The following is a 22,326-nucleotide window of genomic DNA, read 5'->3' on the forward strand; positions in this document are numbered from 1 at the left end:
TTGTACAGAGAGGAAGGGAGAGAGTTAGAAACATCGATGAGAGAGAGTCATCAATCAGCTGCCTCTTGCACACCCCCTACTGGGGATGTGCCCGCAACCAAGGTACATGCCCTTGACCGGAATCGAACCCGGCACCCTTCAGTCCCCAAGCCGACGCTCTATCCATTGAGCCAAACCGGTTTCAGCTAACATATTTTTTTGCTTTTGCACTTGATCTTCCCTCTCTGCATATATAGTATTCCCTTTTGAATCTACTGAATTAATTTGTACTTTTCCCCCCCTCCCAAAAACAACTACAAAACCAAAAGCGTGGCTCTTCCAATGAAAACCCAGGCTTTCAATTTGCATCAGCTAAAAGTTTATAGATTAATTCAGCTAGCAATGTATATTTTGGTTCTCAGCTATAATTATCCTCCCCCAAACAAGAAAAAACAAAACAAAAACAATACAGTAATAGAAGAAAACTCAGATAAGTCAGAATATAAACCTATAGATTTTATATAAGCATTCTGATTTATATCCATAGTCCCAATATATACAGGGTGTCCCCCCAAAATGTACACACACTTGAATATTAATTCCAATGGGTTAAATCGGAAAAGAAAGAAACATCGAGTGAGGTATCAGAAAAAAAGTGTGTACATTTTGGGGGGACAACCTGTATATAAACACATATTTACTCTCATATGAGAGAACAGTGTGCATACTATTTGGTATTCTGTCTTATGTATTTTTCTTTTTAAAAATATATTTTTATTGATTTCAGAGAGGAAGAGGGAGGGAGAGATAGAAACATCCATGATGAGAATCACTAATTGGCTGCCTCCTGCAAGTCCCCCACTGGAGATAGAGCCCACAACACCAGTAAGTGCCCTTGACTGGAATCAAACCTGGGTCCTTTGATTTCACAGGCTGACACTTTATCCACTGAGCCAAACCAGCTAGGGCTGCTTTATGTATTTCTACACATAATATATCTACGCATGATAGGATGATTGTATCACAACCTATTATAGGGTTTTTCTTTTATTACTTAACAATTTCTTTTTTTGTATTGCATTAAAAAAAAACCTCTCAAAGTATGATAGAAAAATTACAAGTGTTCAATAAGTACTGCAGATATCTAAATAACTGGGTTGATCCAACTCACATCATTTCAAAGAAAGTCACACTTTTGTATGTCTAGAACCAATTAGGTTCAAATATAAAACCTGTTATTCAAAGAGTAGGCATTATTAATATAGATCATGTAATTTTTAAAAAATATATTTTATTGATTTCTTACAGAGAGAAAGGGAGAGGGATAAAAAGTTAGAAACATGGATGAGAGTTCTGAAATATTGATCAGCCACCTCCTGTACATCCCCAACTAGAGATGTGCCTGCAACCAAGGTACATGCCCTTGACTGGAATCGAACCTGGGATCCTTCAGTCCGCAGTCTAACGCTCTATCCACTGAGCCAAACCATGATCATGTAATTTTAAAGTACCACTTACATTAAGAGGAGCATAAGTAACATTAGCAACACACATAAAACAGTTAAGAATAGATGCTTTTGAATAATCATAGGAATTGCAAGGTCCATAGCTCAGAATTTAGATATTTTATTATGATTTTACTTATTAAAGTGGGGGGAGGGATCTATATAAATTATTAATTATGCTTGAGTTAACCTGTTATGTTTTCAAAGTTGTTTTATATAATTTACTTTATAGTTTTAGACCTGATTTTGTTCATTGCATCCTCTTTTCTTTTGACAATATTTCTAACTTGGTCTAGCTATCCAGAACTGCCTGTTAACTGTGCTGAGCTCTTGTGTATGTCGCACATGTGTAGGAACATGCATGCAAGCAAACAAGCACCATTTAATACAATTTAACACCTATATTTCACAGGATACTACAGGGAATAAAATTAAGGAGCTGGATGATAGAGCTGTTCTATAACTCAAAAAGTATTGCTTCTCAAAGGCACTACTTTCTACTGTAGTGCCTATACAAAGAACACTTCCCACTACCAGGCATTCATGCCCCATTTTGATAACCTGCGTAATCTTAGACAAGTCTTATAGAGTGCATATTCTGTTCCTAAAATATGTATTTATTTCAATGTAAAAAATATTTTAATTATTTACCAGTTAAATTACTCAACTCACTGCCCCCTCAATGAGCACAACTAAAGCTCCAAGATGATGGTCATGCTTATCTTGTGGATTCAAGTACCCAGGAATCATATCACTTTGTACCCTAAGGGCATTTACATCCATTTGAGAAACAGGGATTAAACTAGCCACAGCACTTGAAAGTAATCAACATGTTTCTACAACCCCATTCTCCAAACTATTTAGTCTACTTTTCTCAACAGCTTTTCAAATCAGGATTGTTTTTCTTTTCAGCAGTTCATTAGTATGTATTTTGTATCAACACTTCTAAAGGAACCTGTAGAGTGCAAGTTATTTCTGGACAACAGGAAACCAGCACAAAGGCCTTGTCCTTCCCATCTGATGAACGTACCAAGATGCCCACTTACGAAACAGATCTGAAGAACAGCAGAGCTTTCATTCCTGTTCCCTTCCTCCTTTCTATATGCTTCAGGCGTGGCTTGTAAGAAAAATCTTAGTGGTTACTTAGATGATTTACATGTTTATCTAATCTCAGCATTTGTTATTTCCACCTCTACACTCCTTTTTGCCATTACATAAGTGAAATTAAGCAATTTTCACATTTTCTAGGGGATAAGAAGTGTTTTCTAGTAACCTGAGAAGATAAAATTTCACACTCAGCACCTTACCTTTTGTTGTTTATGAGATCCAAAGCTTAGTAGATCTTGAAATTTATGAGAAGCCTGTTTCAAGTTCCCTCTGATGTTTATTATATTTTATAGCAGAAAGTGGAGGCCACAATAAATTTTAAGTGACCCTTCCAAATTTTAAGAAAAAAAATTGATAATGACTATAACCAACACTCTGATGCATGGGTCATTAGCTAGGCCAGGGGTTGGCAAACCGCAGTTCGCGAGCTACATGCGGCTCTTTGGCCCCTTGAGTGTGGCTCTTCCAAATAATACCTTGGCCTGGGCAAGTCTATTTTGAAGAAGTGGCGTTAGAAGAAGTTTAAGTTGAAAAAATTTGGCTCTCAAAAGAAATTTCAATCATTGTACTGTTGATAATTTGGCTCTGTTGACTAATGAGTTTGCTGCCCACTGAGCTAGGCTAACTCAATTAGGACCACTTTTATCCAGGATACCAAATTCCCCAAGAACAGGATTCCATCTGTTTGTTCCTCTTCAAAACCACAAATTTCTGCAACAGACTTTTGAATTCGTTTACCAAGACTTCAACTAACATTGTCAAAAAATATACATTCCAAAGTTTTCTACAGCAAAGCAGCCACCATTTCCTGTTTTGTTTTTCTTTAATGTACAGTCCCAAAATGGTACTTAATGTTTTACCACATTCTCAACTCTGAGAATAACCTCTGTAATATGTTATCCTCTCACATATGAGGGCTATAGGCATGGAAAGGTTAAGTAGCTGCCCAGTGTCATCCAGCTGGTATATGGCAGTGCAGAGTTTCAAGCTGAAGACTCTGACCAAAAGCCTGTATGCCCTCCGTCACTCACCCTCCTGCATCTCCTATATCCAAGAATGGTCCAGCAAATCCTCCAACCCAAGGAGGGTTCTATTTTTAAGACCAAAAAATGAAGTATACCTCTCCGTGGCTGCAAAGTCAGTTTGAAGAGGAAAAACAGAATCCAGCTCTCAAGCCCTTGGTCAGCAGTCTGTCCACTAGCGCATCTTGTTCTCTGGCCCCAGGTCTGTGACCATTCTAAAACAGAAGCACAAGTCATTTTTAAGAACACTAAATACTAGTTCGCACAAATGCACATATAATATGAAAAACAAACTTAGGACAAGATGAAGACTGATAAAATATGCCATCTTATTAATTGGGTCATTCCATAAATATCTTAATTAAGCCAATAACAAAAAACTCTGGTGGGTTTTTTTAGACATTTGCTAAATAATTGATGTTTCTATCTCTCTCCCTCTCCCTTTCTTTTTAAAATCAATAAAAATATATTTTAAAAAAAGCTTCAGGCAGTGATAGAGTGGAACTTACCTCCAAGGGGAAGACAGTTGGGGGGACTCCCAAGTGAAATAAAACAGCTAAATTTGAATTAAGAGTTTTCAAAGAATTTAGCATAAGAGGTATATCAAGAGGGAATCCAACTCATAATTAACTAAAGCCCACAAAACTTAGGCTGATATCTTTCTTAGATGAACCTGAAGAAAAGTCTTCTCTCTTGAGAAGCAATTTAAAACATAGAGGATTAGTATATTTAGTTTAAGAAACTTTTGTATTGGAGTCTATATACTGTCAAAGGGAATGAGAATTTATGCCCCTGAATATTCTAAGGGCAACAAAAAATGAAGACTGTGTGTGTGGGGAAAATCACTGTCCTTGGGGTGTATGTTAGCAGTCTATATGCTATACCACATTTTTGCACCCAAATACTAATCACTGAGAAAATGCACAAAAATACTGGGCTGATGTAGCTCAGCAGTTAAGAGTGCCAGCCTGTGCACCAAAGGGTTGCAGGATCCATCTCCAGCACCAGTCTGGATGTGGGCAACCAATTCATACATCTCTCTCACATCAATGTTTCTCTCTCTAAAAAAAAAAAATCAATGGAGGAAAAATACCATGTGAGGACTAACAACAACAAAGTACTGCCAGGGAAGGTGAAGTTTAGGGATGTTTGAAATATGGCACACCAAATTCTATATATATAATTATGATCCATGGTCTGCAAAGTCATCATTACTTGCCATTATTACTTCTTAAACCTGTATGCTCTTTCTCAAATACCAAATTATGACAATTCTTAGTTGTTTGAAGGAGGACCTAATTTTTGGCAAAAGAGCCTGAAGTCATCTGGAACCGAGATAGGTAAATAAGGTAGATAAATGGTCAACTGGTTTCTGGTTTTAAAAAATGTAATGGAGCTATAAAGTAGACGATATGGAGTGAATTTAATACCAGCAACATCCCTGAAGTAAAAAAAAAAAAGACCAGTGTCAGCAGGCAACATGGTGCAAGGAAGGCTCAGCCACAGGATTCCTCCTCAGGGCACTTGCCAGCCACAGGTGGCCTCCACAACTCACAAAGGAACTCCCTAAGCCTCTCACAGTCTTAGGTGGGTGTCCTCATTTTTGTGTGTTCTCTAAAGCAAAGTCCTAAAGACCTTAGAATTTGAATGCATCTTAAGGATAACTTTTACAGCTCCTAAATTGTATGTTGGTTGAACAAATCTCTAAGGTAACTTTTACAACTACTTTTAAATAAGCAGCATTTTCCTACGTGGACGAACAGTTCTGTTGTAATCTTTCTCATACCACTGATTTAAATAAGTTCCTTTGGGCCGAAACCGGTTTGGCTTAGTGGTAGAGCGTCGGCCTGCGGACTGAAGGGTCCCAGGTTCGATTCCAGTCAGGGGCGTGTGCGTTGGTTGCGGGCACATCCCTGGTTGAGGGTGTGCACAAGGCAGCTGGTCGATGTTTCTCTTTCATCGATGTTTCTGGCTCTCTATCTCTCTCCCTCCCTCTCTGTAAAAAATCAATAAAAAAATAAAAAAATAAATAAATAAATAAATAAGTTCCTTTGGGTAACCTTATATCCTCAATTTATCTTCTCTGTAGATCTACTTTTCCAATAAAAGCCACGTATGAATCCTGGCATTTGGGAAATCTCAAAGGATAGCAACTCTGTGGATAAGCTCTATATCATTAAAACAGTGTAAATGATGTGTAAGATTTAGCAGTGAATGACTGCATATCGCACAACGGAATCAAGAAGCAAAATATGGTTTGTGGAGCACAATGCTGAGGGGGGGGGGGGGGCTTTACTCCCGGCTCAATTACAGACCTGCTGGATTTTAATTTTTAATGCACGTGGAGCTTATTTAATAAGTAAAACATGCCACCTGACATCCATAATTTCAAAAGGAAAATAATACCCAAAATCACAAGAGTGCAAAAAGTTACACAAATGGACTAATATATTAGACAATTAACTGTGGTTCTATTCGCAAACTTGACACTCCATCGATGCTACTACATTTAGTTAGTGCAATTTTATTCTGGAGGAGGGGAAAGGAACATTTTATAGGATTCAAAAAGGGATGTTGAAAGACTCCCCTATGGAGGCACATGTTTAAATTTCCTCATACACTTAATGCAACTTTTCTTAAAAAAAAAAAAAAAAAAAAAAAAAAAAGTTAATCAGACTTTTCTTCTCTCCAAATCAGGCAGAGTTATTCCATCAACTGCCGGACCATACTATATTAAGACACTAGTATATTTGAGGAAGGAGCAAAAAGGTAATTCATCAGAAAGCTTTTTTTTTTTTTTTACGATGCAAGACGGCTTAAGGACGGAGTAAATGTAATATCCGTGCCCGGTTTGACTTCTTTTGCAGCCTATAGGGGCAATGGAACGAACTTCACTAGTTGGTCTAAATTCGGAAGAAAGCATGAAGAATATGTACGGAAATGTTTACTTAATTCTGAACTCAGGGCTACAGGAAGTCTGCTACTAAAGAGTAGTTACATTAGGCGTGGATATTTATAAACCAACTGCAGCTAGTGTGACCCAAGATTCAGTTACAACACCAACCCTCAGATTTCAGCGTTATGGGCAAATTACCAGTGAAGTCAAAATAATTCATTCTGCCGTACTGGAAGCTTTTAGATCGATCGGCTTGCCGGATCCACAACTGCTTTCCCCTCGTACTAAGAGAACCAAGTACTCAACACAGTACTAAGTTGGCGTCAGGGCATTTTATAAAGCGCGAGGGAAACTTCAAGGGTCGCCTGCCCCCAAGGTGGCCAGCCCGTAACCCAACAACTCGGGAATGTGTCCTATCAACTTGAGATCAGTTTCGATCCCTTTGGGATCTCTGAGCGCACAAAAATCAGGCTATCACTCACTTGCCAGGGAAGCCCGACCCTGGCTCCAGAAAAAAAAAAAAAAAAACACGGTTTGGTTCGGAACTCCTGTCTTTTTCCGCCCACCGCGGGGGGCCGCATCGGCAGGGCTCGGCACAGAGCCCGGGCGCTTAGGTTAGGGGCGCAGCGGGGCCCGGCGGGGGCGGCGAGCGCGCGTCCCCCCGCCCGCCCGGGCGGCGTCGAGGCGCGAGTAGCTCAGCCAGCCTTGCAGAGGGAGCTCTCGGCAGCTCTTGGGGTCCCTCTGCTCGCAGCAGCGCCGCCTGCGCCACTCGGTGGAGACGGAGACCAGCGGCGGCGACGCGCGGACTGGCAGCGCCCGCCGAGCAGCCGAGCAGGGCAGCCGGGTAAGGTTCCAGGGACCGGGCGGGCTGGAGGATGGGCAGCCGGAGAGGCGTTGGCCGGGGCCCCGGCACCCATCCTGGCACGGGGGGACCCGGCGGCTGCGCGCGAGGCGGCGGAGTTAGGACCCCCCTGAGAAAAGCGGGCGGCGGAAGCCGAGGCGGCCCGGAGATGGCCCGTCGGCTGAAGTCTCTCCCCGCCTCGGGAGTGGCGGAGGGCAGAGGGCGGGCCGCGGCCGAGTGATCGGTCGAGCCAAGAAGCCGGTCTCGAGGGCAGAGACAAAGGAAGGAAAATGGAGTCGCCGGCGCGCGGGCCTCTGTCACCGGCGCCGCCGGAGGCCTAGCGCGCCGCCAGGAGGGAGGCCTAGCGGGCGGGTGTGTGTTGGGGGGGGAAGGGCCGGCCGGGCTGTGGCGGCGACGGGCAATGGCGGCGGCCGCGCCGCAGCAGGGACGGTAGAGGGAGACAAACACCCCCCGGCGGCGGCGCTGGCGCCGGGCTGCAGCCAGCGCCGACCGGAGCGGCCCCATCGTGACACCTAGAGGCGGCCCGCGAAACCTCCTCCACCCGGGGCCCCCTTACCTCCGCGCCACACCCCCCGCAGCGCCCGCTCCGCCGCCGCTCCACCGCTCCGGCCACCTGGCGGCCCTGGCTAGTTCCGCGCACCCGCACCGGCCACCGCGCCGCCGCTGCCGCCAAAGAAGCAGCTCCGCGCACGGTTTAATCGCTCCACGGGCTCGGACACAAAATGGCGGCAGCGTGGTGCAGTGCGCCTGCGTCGGCGCTGCCGGGGCCGCGGGTGCTGATAAGGGAAGGGACGGGTGGGGGGGCCGGCCGGGCGGCGAGTGGAGGGCGGGGGAGGAAAGGTGAGGGGAGGGGTTGGCGCGGGGCAGCATGGGAGGCGGCCCCGGGCGCCAACTTTCAAAAGCGGGCGCGATGGCGTAACGGGACGCGCCGCGAGTCACGTCACGCCGCACGCGCCCTCCCGCGCTCTCGCCCGGTCGCGCGTGGGCTCCGCCAAGTCCGGGCTCCCGGACTGGGTGGGGTTTCTTGGGCGGAGGTCACCGCCTCTGGGCGGTCCGGGATCACGGGGCCGCTTCGCCTAAGTTCCTTAGCGGTAGATTCTCGCCCGGAATCCGTAAAGGGGGGGAGGGTGTGGGGAAGAAGCCCGCGCGAGGTTAGGTGGTGGGTCTGAGGCGTTTCTCGGGGCAGGCCCCGCCCCAGGCTCCACCCTAGCCTCGCCGGATCCGCCCTCCTAGCGCCGCACCGCATCCCGCCAAGGAGTTAGGCCGGTGGGGTCCCCGCGCGCATTCTCATCTCAATTCAGCGACCGCGCCAAGAGTTAGGTCTCTTCCCAGCGGCTTTGGGGAACCTGTCCGCCCTGTAGAAGAGGGCTTTCTCTTGTCCCCAGACCACTTCGGCCCGGAAAAGCCAGCGGGAAACTTGATGCTTTTGCAGAATCTTGGCAGTATTGGGCCGGAAAGGACTTGGTTTTTGGAGCGGTGTAATAATTCTGTATTTCAAAATGTGCCCTTCTTGTCTTTGCCCCGAGGGCTGTTCAATTCTCGGGGCGGGCGGAGTCCCGAAGTCATTCCGAGTGCGGTTGCCCTCCCCCTCCCCAAGATGCACCTGCGGGCTTTGACCTCACAGCGATAAAGTTGACGGAAGACTGGACATTCTGGTGGCTCCGGGAGGAGAGTTTTTGGTACTTTTTGGGAATTTGACTCAGGATTATAGTCTCAGCTCCCTTAGAAGTGGATAACAAACAGCTAATGCTCCATTTGTTCTGTTATGAGAATGCTGCCAACAATATTGACAAATCCGAGTGTGTGGTGTGTGTGTTTTAAGGGAATCAGAAATTTGAATTATTTAAAATGCAAAATTTTCAGATACCTAGGCGTTAGCAGCTAAATCGAGTGTTTTTAAATTGCATGAGTTGATTAAACCATACATGTGATTTAACCTGACTTTAAAGGAAAGAGTGAAAAGTTCTGGTGCCAAATCCTAGGCACTCCAGCCTTTAGAGATAGGGTAATGGAGGCAGGGGAGCAGCCAGGAAAGCAGAAGGAAATTCACGGCAGAAAAGGTTTCAGGTAGGAGGGATATGGTCAGTTGTGTGTAGTGCTGCCCAGAGTTCTACTTGGGCTAATGGTTTGAGTTGGTCGCCTTGGAGGTCACTGGAGAATATTATTAGTGGCCTTGGCTTGATTCATGTTGGTAAGTCAGAAAGAAATGTGGCTATGACTAGAATGAGTTGAAGAGTGATCGAGAAAGTTAGGAAATAGAGACTACGTGTAGTCCACAAGAGAAGTTTTGCTGTGAAGGGAGCAAATACATTTAGGCACAACTACAATAGAAGGATATGGGATCAGAGAAATTTTTGTTTTATCTATTGATTCTAAAGAGAAGAAGGGAGAGAAACATCAATTTGTTGTTCCACTTATGCATTCATTAGTTGATTTTGTATGTGCCCTGATTGGGGATGGAACTCTCAACCTTGGAGTATGGGGGCGATACCCTAACCAGCTATTCCAGCCAGTGCAAAGGAGGAGATGTTTAAAAGATGGTAGGAGCCGAAACCGGTTTGGCTCAGTGGGTAGAGCGTCAGCCTGCAGACTGAAGGGTCCCAGGTTTGATTCTAGTCAAGGGCATGTGCATTGGTTGCGGGCACATCCCCAGTAGGGGTTGTGCAAGAGGCAGCTGATCGATGATTCTCTCTCATCGATGTTTCTGACTCTCTTCCTCTCTGTAAAAAAATCAATAAAATATATTTTAAAAAATAAAAATAGCCGAAACCTGTTTGGCTCAGTGGATAGAACGTCGGTCTGCGGACTGAAAGATCCCAGGTTCGATTTCGGTCAAGGGCATGTACCTTGATTGCAGGCACATCCCTGGTAGGGGGTGTGCAGGAAGCAGCTGGTTGATGATTCTCTCTCATCGATGTTTCTAGCTCTCTATCCCTTTTTCTTCCTCTCTGTAAAAAAGCAATAAAATATATTTTTAAAAATAAAAGATGGTAGGGTTCTACTGCATGGTTTTGTGCCATGAGGAGTGATACAGTAGGGAGAAGGCTTACTTGACCTATATATTCTAGGAGTGAAATCCATGGGAGGATATAAGGAAACTGGGAGGATTAACCTTGGATAGGAGCAGGATGCTTCCACTGTGATAATCCGCATAACTGATGAAGATGAAGATGATGCAAATGTAGGGAGAGGGAAAGCAAACTTAAGGCTTTCCTAGTAGGACTGTGTACCAGTATTGGGTACCCATTTGAAGTTTATGATCATCAGTTTAAAGATAAACTAGTTGGCCTAGTTAGTATGTGGTTTTTCTCCAGCAACATTCAGCTGCTTGGGTACAGACATAAAGAGGGATAATTTGGTTTCTCAACACCAGGACCCAATTTTTTTTATTCCTCATCTCAGGCACTTGCCTTGTGTGATTAGCTACTATTCTAGAAATGTGTGAAGTATTGTGAAAATTTACATGTGACCCCTTTTCTAGGAACTAAGTGGTTCTATTTGTGTTTTTACGTACACATCTTAAGACTCAAATATAGCCAAAACCGGTTTGGCTCAGTGGATAGAGCGTCAGCCTGCGGACTGAGGGGTCCCGGGTTCGATTCCGGTCAAGGGCATGTACCTTGGTTGCGGGCACATCCTCAGTGGGGGGGGGTGCAAGAGGCAGCTGATCAATGATTCTCTCTCATTGATGATTCCAACTCTCTATCCCTCTCTCTTCCTCTCTGTAAAATATCAATAAAATATATTAAAAAAAAAAAAAAAGACTCAAATATAGCTCTGGCTAGTGTGCTAAGTAGTTAGAGCAGTCTTCGGCAAACTCAGTCAACAGAGCCAAATATCAACAGTACAACGATTGAAATTTCTTTTGAGAGCCAAATTTTTTAAACTTAAACTTCTTCTGACTCCATTTCTTCAAAATTGACCCGCCCAGCCTGTGGTATTTTGTGGAAGAGCCACACTCCAGGGGCCAAAGAGCCGCATGTGGCTCGAGAGCCACAGTTTGCAAACCACTGGGTTAGAGCATTGGCCCACACACCCAAAGGTCAATTCACGGTCAAGGGCACATACCTGGGTTGCAGGTTCAATCCCTGGCCCTGGCCCCTGGTTGGGGATTAGGAGGCAACCAATGGGTGTGTCTGTCACATTAAGGTTTCTCGCTCCCCCTCCCTCTGCCCCTCCCTCCGTGCCTTCCTTCTACTCTCTGAAAATCAATGGAGCCCCAGCTTGGTTCAGTGAATACAGGGTTGGCCTATGGACCAAAGGGTTCTGGGTTCGATTCTGGTCAAGGGCACATGCTTTGGTTGCAGGCTCCTTCCTGCCCCAGCCTTGGTCAAGGCTCCTGCAGGAGGCAACCAATTGATGTGTTTCTCTCACATCGATATTTCTCTCTGTCTTTCCCCCTCTCTTCCACTCTCTCTAAAAAATCACAAGGTGTTGGTGGTATAGTGGTGAGCATAGCTGCCTTCCACTCTCTCTAAAAAAATCAATGGAAAAATATCCTCAGATGAGTGGCCAGATTATTATGCATTCAGAGATCATAGTAATCTGGCCACTCTGTGTGTGTGTGTGTGTGTGTGTGTGTGTGTGTGTTCTAAGGCTTTAATGTGGACAAATATAAGGCAGTGTATTTAGATGGGAAAAAAAAACCCTCAACAATATTTACAATTATATTTGTAACTGCTGTGGTCGGAATATTTGTAGTCCCTCCAAATATATTGAAATTGTAATGCCTGATGTGATGGTATTCATAGGTAAGGCGTTTGGGAGGAGCTTAAGTCATGAAGGTGGAGCCCTCAAAGAGATCCTAGCCCTTTCCACCACATGAAGTCACATGGGGAAGACGATGAACCAGGAAGAGGGCCGATGTGGCTATGTTGGTGCCTTTTTTTTTTTTTTTAAATCCTCACCCAAGAACATTTTTCCATTAAGTTTTAGAAAGAGTGGAAGGTGTGTGAGAGGGAAACATCGATGTGAGAGAGGCAGATCCATTGGTTGCCTCCCACACGCATTCTGACTGGGGCCGGGGGAAACAACCTGCAACTCAGGCATGTGCCCCGGACCAGAACTTGAACTTGAGACCCTTTGGTGTGGGGACTGATGCTCTAACCACTGTACACACCGGCCGGAGCTATGTTGGTGCTTTGATCTCAATCTTCCCAGCCTCCAGAACTATAAGCAATAAGTTTCTGTTGTTTATAATGCACCCAGTCAGTGGTATTTTGTTATAGCAACGAGAACAACTATATTTATATTATATCAACTATAATTACATCTATATGACCTCTGAGTCATCACTTAGAAGCCAGGAATGGGGTGTAAGTGGCCTTGGAGCCTGCTCTCTGAACACAAAGATCCCCTGTGCTGCTCTGACACAGGGTTGAGAAAATGCTGCGGATCACTAGGAAGGAACGGAAGGAGATGTCTTCTTCGCCTTGTAAGAAATTGTGATGTGTCCTGTAGGAATCGCCAAGGAACAGAAAGCCACACTGCAAGGATAGGATGTTTCAGGCTGGACAGATACAAGCTGAGGGGGAAAAGTAATGTGGTGAGAACCTACGAAACAGGATGATTCAAATAAGGACAGGTTTGTTTCCTGCAGTACCGCACCGGACTGCTGCACCAGCGAGAACTTTGGTGACTGAAAACCACTCGGTGATCTAAGGACATGTTCTTCCCAGGGACTGTCTCTTGGGTTTGTAGGCCATAGGAGTTCAGGGCATTATCAGCAGAAGGCTGTCAGCCTATCACATGGCATTGGTGCAGGCACCACCTTCCAGGATGTAGCCTTTCACCTCACCGTTAGGAGCAGAAATGTGGCCTGTTTCCTGGAAGTGAGTTCCTTCCACAGGGACTTGTCAGGTTTGCAGGAACTTGGTGAACGAGCAGAGTGACATTTTACTGGCAAGCGGACTAGTGATTTTGTGCTGGCAAAAGGGGCATTCTCTCTCTACTGGAAAGCTTGCAATAATCATAATAAAGCTTGCAATAATCGTAATCGTTTGTGGGTGTTTTTTGTAACTCTTTAAGCAAGAGACTCAAATGAAGGAGAGTTGAAGTAACAGTGGACTAGAATCTTCTTACCCACTTTTGGGAGAAGACCTAAAGTTACCTCTGTATCTTGGGGACATGTGTGAGATAGAATTTAACTCAGCATTTATTGAGCACCTACTGTGTTCTACTTCCTGTTCTAGGCCCTGGGGATATAAAGATGACCCAACATGTATTTTCTGCCCTTGAATTCAAAGTTTAAATGGTTAGAAAGCAACAAAAAAAAATTTAATGCAATAGTTATAATGGGGGAAAATGGACTCGTAAATAAAGGAGCAACTCATTCCCCAGCAATATCTCATTAACGTTGGATGTTAACCAGCACATAAGGTGAAGTCATAATCAAGGGCATAAAAGGGCACAAGAGTATTAGGGGGACAGCAAGTCATCCCACAGCATTTGAAGAGTATTGGTGCTAAACCTTATGAGATGTTTGGAAAGCTTTCAATATCAACTGTTAAGGCCAGCCATTCTATTACTATTTTTGTTAATTCTCACTGAGGATATTTTTCCATTGATTTTGAGAGAGTGGAGGGAGGGGAGAGACACACAGAGAGAAATATCAATGTGAGAGAGACACATTGGTTGGTTGCCTCCCACAGTACCCAGACCTGGGCCAGGGATCAAGCCTGCAACTGAGGTCTATGCCTTTGACTGGAATCGAACTGGTGACCCTTCAGTCAGTGCTCTAACCACTGAGCAAAATGGCTAGGGCAAGGCCAACTACTTTATTAAAGACCTGCCCTTCTACATCATCTCTTACCCAGACCGCAGGAATTGTTTCTTACTGATGTCTGCTATATTCAAACCCCTTTAAAAGCATATTTATTTTTTACCACTCAGCACAAATAACTGCTTTCTAAAATTTAAAAAACTTTACCTAGACCTATATTCCACATTTGGGAAGTAGGTTTTTAAAAACATATATATTTTATTGATTTTTTTACAGAGAGGAAGGAAGGGAGACGGAGAGTTAGAAACTTCAGTGAGAGAAACATCGATCAGCTGCCTCCTCCTGCACATGTGCCCTTGACCGCAATCGAACCCAGGACTCTTCAGTCCGCAGGCTGACACTCTATCCACTGAGCCAAACCGGTTAGGGCGGGAAGTAGGTTACTTTTGTTGTGTGTGCTTTTATCTACATTTTTCAGACATGCCTTGATCATTCTTTATCATATTTTGCAAAACAACTTTCTTTTTTCTTTTTTTAATATATTTTATTGATTTTTTACAGAGAGGAAGGGAGAGAGAGAGAGAGCTAGAAACGTCGATGAGAGAGAAACATCGATCAGCTGCCTCTTGCACACACCCTACCGGGGATGTGCCCACAACCAACGTACATGCCCTTGACCGGAATCGAACCTGGGACCCTTCAGTCCGCAGACCGACGCTCTACCGCTGAGACAAACCGGTTACGGCGCAAAACAACTTTTCATGCCTGCCCTTGTAATTGATGCTCACAACATTATTTGAAGAACCAGACAGTTTTGTCCCAAACGAAAGAAATGAATACTTGCTCAGAGTCATCCAATAACTTGTTGGCAAAAACAGAATGAATACTCGAAACTTCTGGCCCCACCTGGCTGCTCAGAGGTCCTCACTCTGTCAGATACATTTCTAGTCATCCTCTGGAGACGATTCTTTAGCTCAGGGGCCGCTTTGGAAGAGGAAGGGAAGGGAGGTGTAGCAGACAGGCTCCAGGCCTCTCCTCACCCATCTTCCCCTACTTCTCCAAATTTTGTGATTTATTCAGGGAGGAAAAAAGCTTCTACCCCTAAAACAAGTTGGATACTACGGTCTTAACCCAAAGGATGGGCTTTTTTTTTTTTTTAATATATTTTATTGATTTAAAAATATATGTATGATTGATTTATAAATATATATATTTTTTAAAATATATTTTATTGATTTTGTACAGAGAGGAAGGAAGAGAGATAGAGAGTTAGAAACATCGATAAGAGAGAGTCATCGATCAGCTGCCTCTTGCACACTCCCTACTGGGGATATGCCCACAACCAAGGTACATGCCCTTGACCGGAATTGAATCCAGGACTCTTCAGTCCCCAAGCCGACGCTCTATCCATTGAGCCAAACCGGTCTCGGCGAGAAGAAAAGAAAAAATAAATAAATAAATATATATATATATATATATATATATATATATATATATATATATATATTTTATTGCTTTTTTACAGAGTGGAAGAGAGAGGGACAGAGAGTTAGAAACATCGATGAGAAAGAATCATCAATCAGCTGCCTCTTACACACCCTCTACTGGGGATGTGCCCGCAACCAAGGTACATGCCCTTGACCAGAATCGAACCCAGGACCTTTCCATCTGCAGGCTGACGCTCTATCCACTGAGCCAGACTGGTTAGGGCAAGGATGGACTTTAATGATGGAAATTTCAGGCACTTGGAAGGCAGATAGCAGAGCTGTTTGGAGTGATGACAATCTATAAGTATGTCCTAAAAAAAACTGACACCCAGGTCTGTGCTTGAGGAAAGATAATAGTAGAGATAAGAAATGTCCTTAGCTTCAAGTGCCCTATATTAGTCTGGGGAGGCCACACTAAACCTCATGAGCATTAGTAGGTTAAAATTAAGGATGGAGAGGCAAGTAAACGATATGGACTAAAAAGTGTGGGAGGAACAAAAATTGGTCCCTGTACAGTAGTCATATGAGACTTCACGGTAAACAGATGACTTTCAAGCTTCTGCCTCTAGCTTACAGCCTTCTCTTCTTGCTTCTTTCCTGATACTTCCTCCTGGATGGTTCCGATACCATCCTTATGGCCTTATCACTCTCCGCCTAACCTGGTTCTCTGGGGCTTCCCATTTTCAATAAAAGATATTACCATCCATCCATCATCCAGGCCAGAAACCTGGGCTTCATTCTTTCATCTGCTACGTCCAATCCATCACCAAATCCTATCTATTCTGCCTTCAAAACATCTCTCCATGCTCACCTCTCCTTCCCCACCCCCTCTATCCAGGCCCACGTCCCTATCACTTCTGACCACAGCTTGGGAGTCATCACAGCTTCTTGCCTCCGCATGACTGCCTGAGTGACCTTTGGAAAGCAGAGATGGGATCTCAAAATTCCCCTGCTTCAAGCCCCACGATTGCTCCCCAGTGCCCTGGGGGGTAAATTTCAAACTCCTCAGCAGGCCTAGGTGACTAAGTCCCTGATTACCTCTTTAACTTCCTTTCTAGCTGCCCCCTGTGGCTCCCATGAATTCAATTTGCTTACTTCCTCCACCAGTTTCACAGCTCTCCCTCTATATTGTCCCCTTATCCCATTCTTTAATTGGGATCCGGGTGGTAACAGCACATTCTAAAGAGCTGTGTTTTATGGGGGACGATGGGGGATGTTTTGAGTGTCCAGGCTTATTCTGCATTAAGAATACTTTAAAGGTTTTGAGGTTGTGTTTGAGATAAGACCAAGACATCACTTAGGGAGCCTGGATATAGGGAGCCAAGAGCTAGATACAAGGGTTAGAGGTATTCATCAAAAGCTAATTTTGATCACCTATCTGTATATGAGCTTGGTTGCTGGAGATGGTAAAGACAGGTGCAACCTAATTAAATAGAGAATTGCCTGGAACATGTGTTAAAAATGCAGATTCCCTGACCCCACCCAGCCCTCTGAATTTGAATCTCCAGGGCAGTTCTCAGGTGAATCTTAGAACTGGGTAAGTTGGAAGACCTAACCTCATAAATTTCATTTATAAGAATATCCAGAATAGCCGAAACCGGTTTGGCTCAGTGGATAGAGCGTTGGCCTGCGGACTGAAGGGTCCCAGGTTTGATTCCGGTCAAGGGCGTGTACCTCGGTGTGGGCACATCCCCAGTGGGGGGTGTGCAAGAGGCAGCTGGTCGATGTCTCTCTCTCATCGATGTTTCTAGCTCTCTATCCCTCTCTCTTCCTCTCTGTAAAAAATCAATAAAATATATATTTTTTAAAATATCCAGACTAGCCCTAGCCAGTTTGGCTCTGTGGATAGTGTTAGCTGTGGACTGAAGGGTCCCAGGTTGGATTCCAGTCAAGGGCACATGCCCGCATTTCGGGCTTGATCCCATTGTAGGGCAGGCAGGAGACAGTTTGATCAATGATTCTCTCTCATCATTGATGTTTCTATTTCTCTCTCCCTTTCCCTTCCTCTCTGAAATCAACAAAAATATGTTTAAAAAAAAAAAAAGAATATCCAAAATAGGCAAATCTGTAGAGGCGTAGATTAGTGGTTGCTTCAGGGTGGGGATGAGGATAGGGCAGTGGTCAGCAAACTCATTAGTCAACAGAGCCAACTATCAACAGTACACTGATTGAAATTTCTTTTGAGAGCCAAAATTTTTAAACTTAAACTTCTTCTAATGCCACTTCTTCAAAATAGATTCGCCCAGGCCGTGGTATTTTGTGGAAGAGCCACACTCAGGGGGCCAAAAGAGCCGCAGTTTGCTAGGGGGATCTGAAAGTAGTTTTACAATTGTCTGCAATACAACCATCAATCAATAATCATACAAGGATAAACTTTGTTTCACGTGCTCACAACTGTAAACCTACTTTTGCCCCACCCTGTACATTGGCAAATACAGAGTAACTGAGCGATCGCAGTGGGTGGAACTAGTCCTCTGCTGGGAAGTGCGGGCTCCTGTGACAAGAGCATGGGGAGGGGCAGCTTTCTGGGGGAATCTGTGATGTCTGGGTTGAAGGAATCTGTGATGTCTGGGTTGAAGGAATCTGTGATGTCTGGGTTGAAGCCTCTGGGTGAACAGGCTTATTAGCGGGAAGCGTGTACCACGATGGGGCAAGCAAGCCCCTGCCTGAGTCTTCAGTGCAGAGCGAGAAGTGAGGTGGCAGACGTGAGGCTGGAGAGGGGAATAGACTCACAGGGCTTTGTGAGCCAGGAGGAGGGTGTTGGAGCTTTCCCTAACGGACAGCCTGTAGTGGTGGATGTATGTTTTAGAAATCACTCTGACTGCCCCGTGAAGTATGAATGGAAGAGGGGCAAGACCAGGGGCAGGAAGCCTGTGCAGGGGCAGTTTTAGTGTCTATGTGAGAGGCTGACGTGTCCTGGATCTGAGTGGTGTCAGTGACGAGAAAGAGAAGCGGGTGGAATTTAGTAATACTGAGGGCATTTCATCGAGAGGATTCCAGTGACTGGGATGAGGGGACAGAAGAAAAAGTCAAGGATGAGGCTCAGTTGTGTCGCTTGGATACCTGGGTAGTTGGTAACCCCGAGAGCCCTGGAGGAGAAGCAGATATTGAGATGTTGAGTGATGTGGAGCATGGGGGTCTGCAGGGGAGGAGAGGGCCCTGAAAACCCCTGGCCCCCGCTTGGAGACGGAAGGCAGGGGAATGGATGAGGTGGTTCAGGGAGTGTGTTTCGAGAGCAAGGAGAAAAGGGCCCCGAATGGAATCCTGTGGAGTGATGTTTGTATAACGATGCTTGAGGAGGAGGTGGCGGAGGAGGTTTTAAGGAGACTCAGAGGAAATAACCAGAAACGTAGGTGTGAGCTATAGCAACTCATCTGCTTATTCAGCTGCTGTAAGTCAGCACTTATTGAGGCTCCATATGTCCTGGGTGTATTCAGAGACAAGTGAGACTTCACTGTTGACACCAAACTTAAACCACGGCCATCACCCCAGTACAGTCTTCTGCAACAAGAGGCCCCTGTCTGGTAGGCCACCAACAGTCCTGTTTTCTTACTGATAGATTGTTCTTCCTTCGCAGTTTCATAGGCCCTGGAGTGCTTCCCAAGGTCACCCTCCTGTGTTACCCACGCCCAAGCCTTCTGTCCATGGGAGGTGTGTGGCCTGGACCGGATACTTCAAGGCTGTCGGGGGGCAGAAGACATATGGAAGGGAAGGAGGGAACATTCATATGCCAAGGGTTCAGCAAATTGTACCCACCTACCAGGCAGAGAAACACCCCCGCTCTGTGGGTGAGACTGAGCAGCAGTCCTCTCCCATCTGCTCTGCCTTCACAAACATGCCTTTTTCTTCTTCTTTTTTTGGTTCTCTGCAGCTGTGAGTACGTGAGGAAGAAGAGTGGGAGACAGGAGGAAAGGTAAGGTTGGAAGAGGACAAGAGGAAAAGAGGGCAGTGGCGGCGGCAGCAGCGGGGAGAGGGGGTGTTGGGGTGGGGGAAAGCCTCCGGTGACCACCCACACAATAAATCAGATCCTGGACCACCTCCGCCTGGCCCCTTTTTTCTGCAGTGCACCCTTCCCCGTTTCCTCCCAGGAAGAGTCCGAAGATGACAGCCAGGGCACGGCTGTGGCCTTGATGGGCTTGATTGATGAGGCACTTCTTAGGCTGTCAGAGGCCCGGGAGGCCCACTTCCTTCTGTTCACCCCACAGAGGCGTGCACAGGCCACACAGGACAGGCGGGCACAGGCTTTCCCTGCCCAGCTGCCTTTGGCTCCGGATGGTACCATCAAGCTCCCATCCGCTGGCAGCAGGCTCCTGACGTTAAGGACTGGGGGGCAGTAGGGATGGATGCCTCCCTGAACCTGTATGACTGCAGGACGAGGGGGTGAGGCGTGCTGGGAGCAGCAGATCTGCCCTGTGGGAAGACCTGTGAGAGGCTCCTGTGAAGCTGTGTGTGTTGAGGGAGGGATGCTGTCAGGAGGGGGGACAAGGACTCGCCCTGCCCTCTACTGTCTTGCAGACCTGGGCCTGGGCCTGGGTGTAGGAGGCCATCCGGTCTGACTTCCAAGTTGCTGATGGAGAGGGATTGAGCAGTGGATCTACACTGCTCTACGCTAGGTAGGCTTGATGGGGCAAAGGACAGTTTTTGTGTGTGTGTGTGTGTGTGTGTGTGTGTGTGTGTGTTTAAATGGTAATACTTTCATCGTTTTTTGTTTTTGTTTTTGTTTTTAATATATTTTATTCATTTTTTACAGAGAGGAAGAGAGAGGGATAAAGAGTTAGAAACATAAAATAAAAAGGAAATAAATAAATAAATAAATAAATAAAGGAAAAGAAAAAAAAAAGAGTTAGAAACATTGATAAGAGAAACATCGATCAGCTGCCTCCTGCACACCCCGTACTGGAGGTGTGCTGGCAACCAAGGTACATGCCCTTGACCGGAATTGAACCTGGGACCTTTCAGTCCGCAGGCTGACGCTCTATCCACTGAGCCAAACCAGTTTCAGCGGCTTTGACAATTCTTTACCTGTACCTGGCTATGCCCACAGAACCTGCCCTGCCCCTTGGCTAGGGTTGAATACTAGGCAGTGGCCTGAGGACTCTCCATGTAGGGGATAGAAACTTAGGAGCCCTATCCATTTCTAGCATTGGCAAGCAGTGATAGAGGGCCACTGAGCCAGTTCCAGATGACCCTCAATGGGGATGATCTTTCCACCTCACAGTTCTTGACGAGGCTGCCCTCCTGTGGATTGAGCTGTGTGCACCCCTGCCAGCCCAGTCACCCGTCTGCCCTTTCCCAGAACCTGGTCAGCCAGGGTTTACTTCCTCTTTCCCCACCACACGGGCTATGCTTTGAATGTCAGTGGACAGTCCTGCTCTACCAGTGGGGCCCCGGGGTTGGTTTTTGGACCGCAACCCTCCTGCAGGGGGCCTTGAAGCAGGCCCAAGCTGTGGTCTGCTTTGGGTGCTGGCTTGGTATCTGTTACTTGTTTGCCTTCCCCGCCCTCTGCCACCCCAGCCCACCACCCCAAAGAGCTGGACTGCGCACCATCCCGCCCATGACGCCCTTCAGTTACAGAGGGAGCACGGAGCGGTGCGAGGACTGTGCTTGCCCACAGCCCCCCCCACCCCCCGACGAGAGTGCGCCACCTGCATCCACAGGCAGGTGTTTCCTGTGCGCCTTCCTGTTGCCGTTTCTTCTTCTTCTTCTTCTGCTCAGCATGGCTTCCCCAGCAGGTGGTGAAGGGCCAGCCAAACCTCTTATACACAGCTCCAAAACACGGGGGAGGGGAGGGGCGGAGCCTGGGGATCTGGGTCACCCCCCCACCAAGGAAAGACTGTTGGCACCTCATTAGCTGTGCCTGAGTGCAGGTGCACACACTCCCGTGTGTCACTGGACTCCAGCATCGGGAAGGCCCGGCCTGGGCACCGACTCCCTTGCCCCTGGATAATGAAAGCTCTGGAGTGAGGAGGGAAGGGTGGAGGGCCAGTTTCTCCAGCCTTGGGTGTGGGCCTCCCTCAGGCCCTCCTTAGAACAGGCCTGCCATCCTGCAATCCCACCCCACCCTCAAGTTCCTCCCACAGAGCTCTTTGCCTTCTGGGGTTAACACGCTTAACAGGAGGCCCGCCACCTCTGGGGAGGAGATGAACCCTCCCTGGAACCCTGCTTCCCAAAACGGGCCAGCTGGCTGTGGAGGGCCCTGGGGTTCAGTCAGGTTTGTTATTACGGAGGGGAGGTGGTTTGGGTAGAGGAGGGACTTATTTAGGGTCACTGGGCAGCCTTCCTGGTCTCCTGCCACGCAGGCCCTCGCTCTTCCCCTCTGCAAGGATCTCCTCTGGCTTACTCCCCAGCCCTCTAGGAGCTCCTAGTGCTCGATCCCCTTTGTAGGAAGCTGCCAGGGCCGAAGGGAAATCCAGAAGCCTGGCATTCTCAGACAGGGCTCTGCTGCCCCCTGGTGGCTAGGAACTCCAGCCACCACCGCGCCTTTCTCTCTGCTGCTTCCTCTTTGCCTCCTGGCAGCAGCAGGGTGCTAGCAGCTGGGGAGCCATTCCCAGGACTGGCACTCTTTGGCCTTCTCTAGGCCAGCTCCGTGGTTTGGCTCCAGCCTGTGCTCCTCACGTCCGTCCAGGCCCAGTGCAGGCTGATCCTCCTCAGCAGCACACCACCACCCTTTCTCTCTGCCCTCTTCTCCAAGCCCACTTCCAGTACCTGGGCACTCGTCCACCCAGATTTCCAGGGCAAAAGCACACG

At 46.6% G+C, this 22,326-nt stretch overlaps 1 protein-coding gene and 1 long non-coding RNA gene across 7 annotated transcripts in view; one reads left to right on the forward strand and one right to left on the reverse strand.

Moving 5' to 3' along the window:
• CTCF (CCCTC-binding factor) overlaps positions 1-8,129 on the reverse strand; it is a 44,048-nt gene extending 35,919 nt beyond the window's left edge. For 2 of the 5 annotated variants that reach the window (XM_036441496.2, XM_036441495.2), the window contains exons 1-2: positions 7,928-8,129; positions 3,712-3,828 (exon numbers count right to left, since the gene is read on the reverse strand). The gene's annotated coding sequence lies outside the window, so the exon portion shown is untranslated. Of the gene's footprint in view, positions 1-2,135; positions 2,248-3,711; positions 3,829-7,927 lie in introns of all 5 variants that reach the window. The other 3 variants (XM_036441492.2, XM_036441494.2, XM_036441491.2) reach the window with 3 other exon arrangements.
• Positions 7,003-22,319, forward strand: LOC123652493. Of its 2 annotated transcripts, none has more exons than XR_006741872.1 (3): positions 7,003-7,353; positions 19,451-20,226; positions 20,582-22,319. It is a non-coding gene; the product is annotated as an uncharacterized LOC123652493 (long non-coding RNA). The 2 variants fall into 2 exon arrangements; XR_006741873.1 differs by having other exon boundaries at positions 19,451-20,216.
• The last annotated feature ends 7 nt before the right edge of the window (positions 22,320-22,326 follow it).

This window comes from Pipistrellus kuhlii, unplaced genomic scaffold (assembly GCF_014108245.1).
Source record: "Pipistrellus kuhlii isolate mPipKuh1 unplaced genomic scaffold, mPipKuh1.p scaffold_m20_p_17, whole genome shotgun sequence".
Classification (NCBI taxonomy): Eukaryota; Metazoa; Chordata; class Mammalia; order Chiroptera; family Vespertilionidae; genus Pipistrellus; species Pipistrellus kuhlii.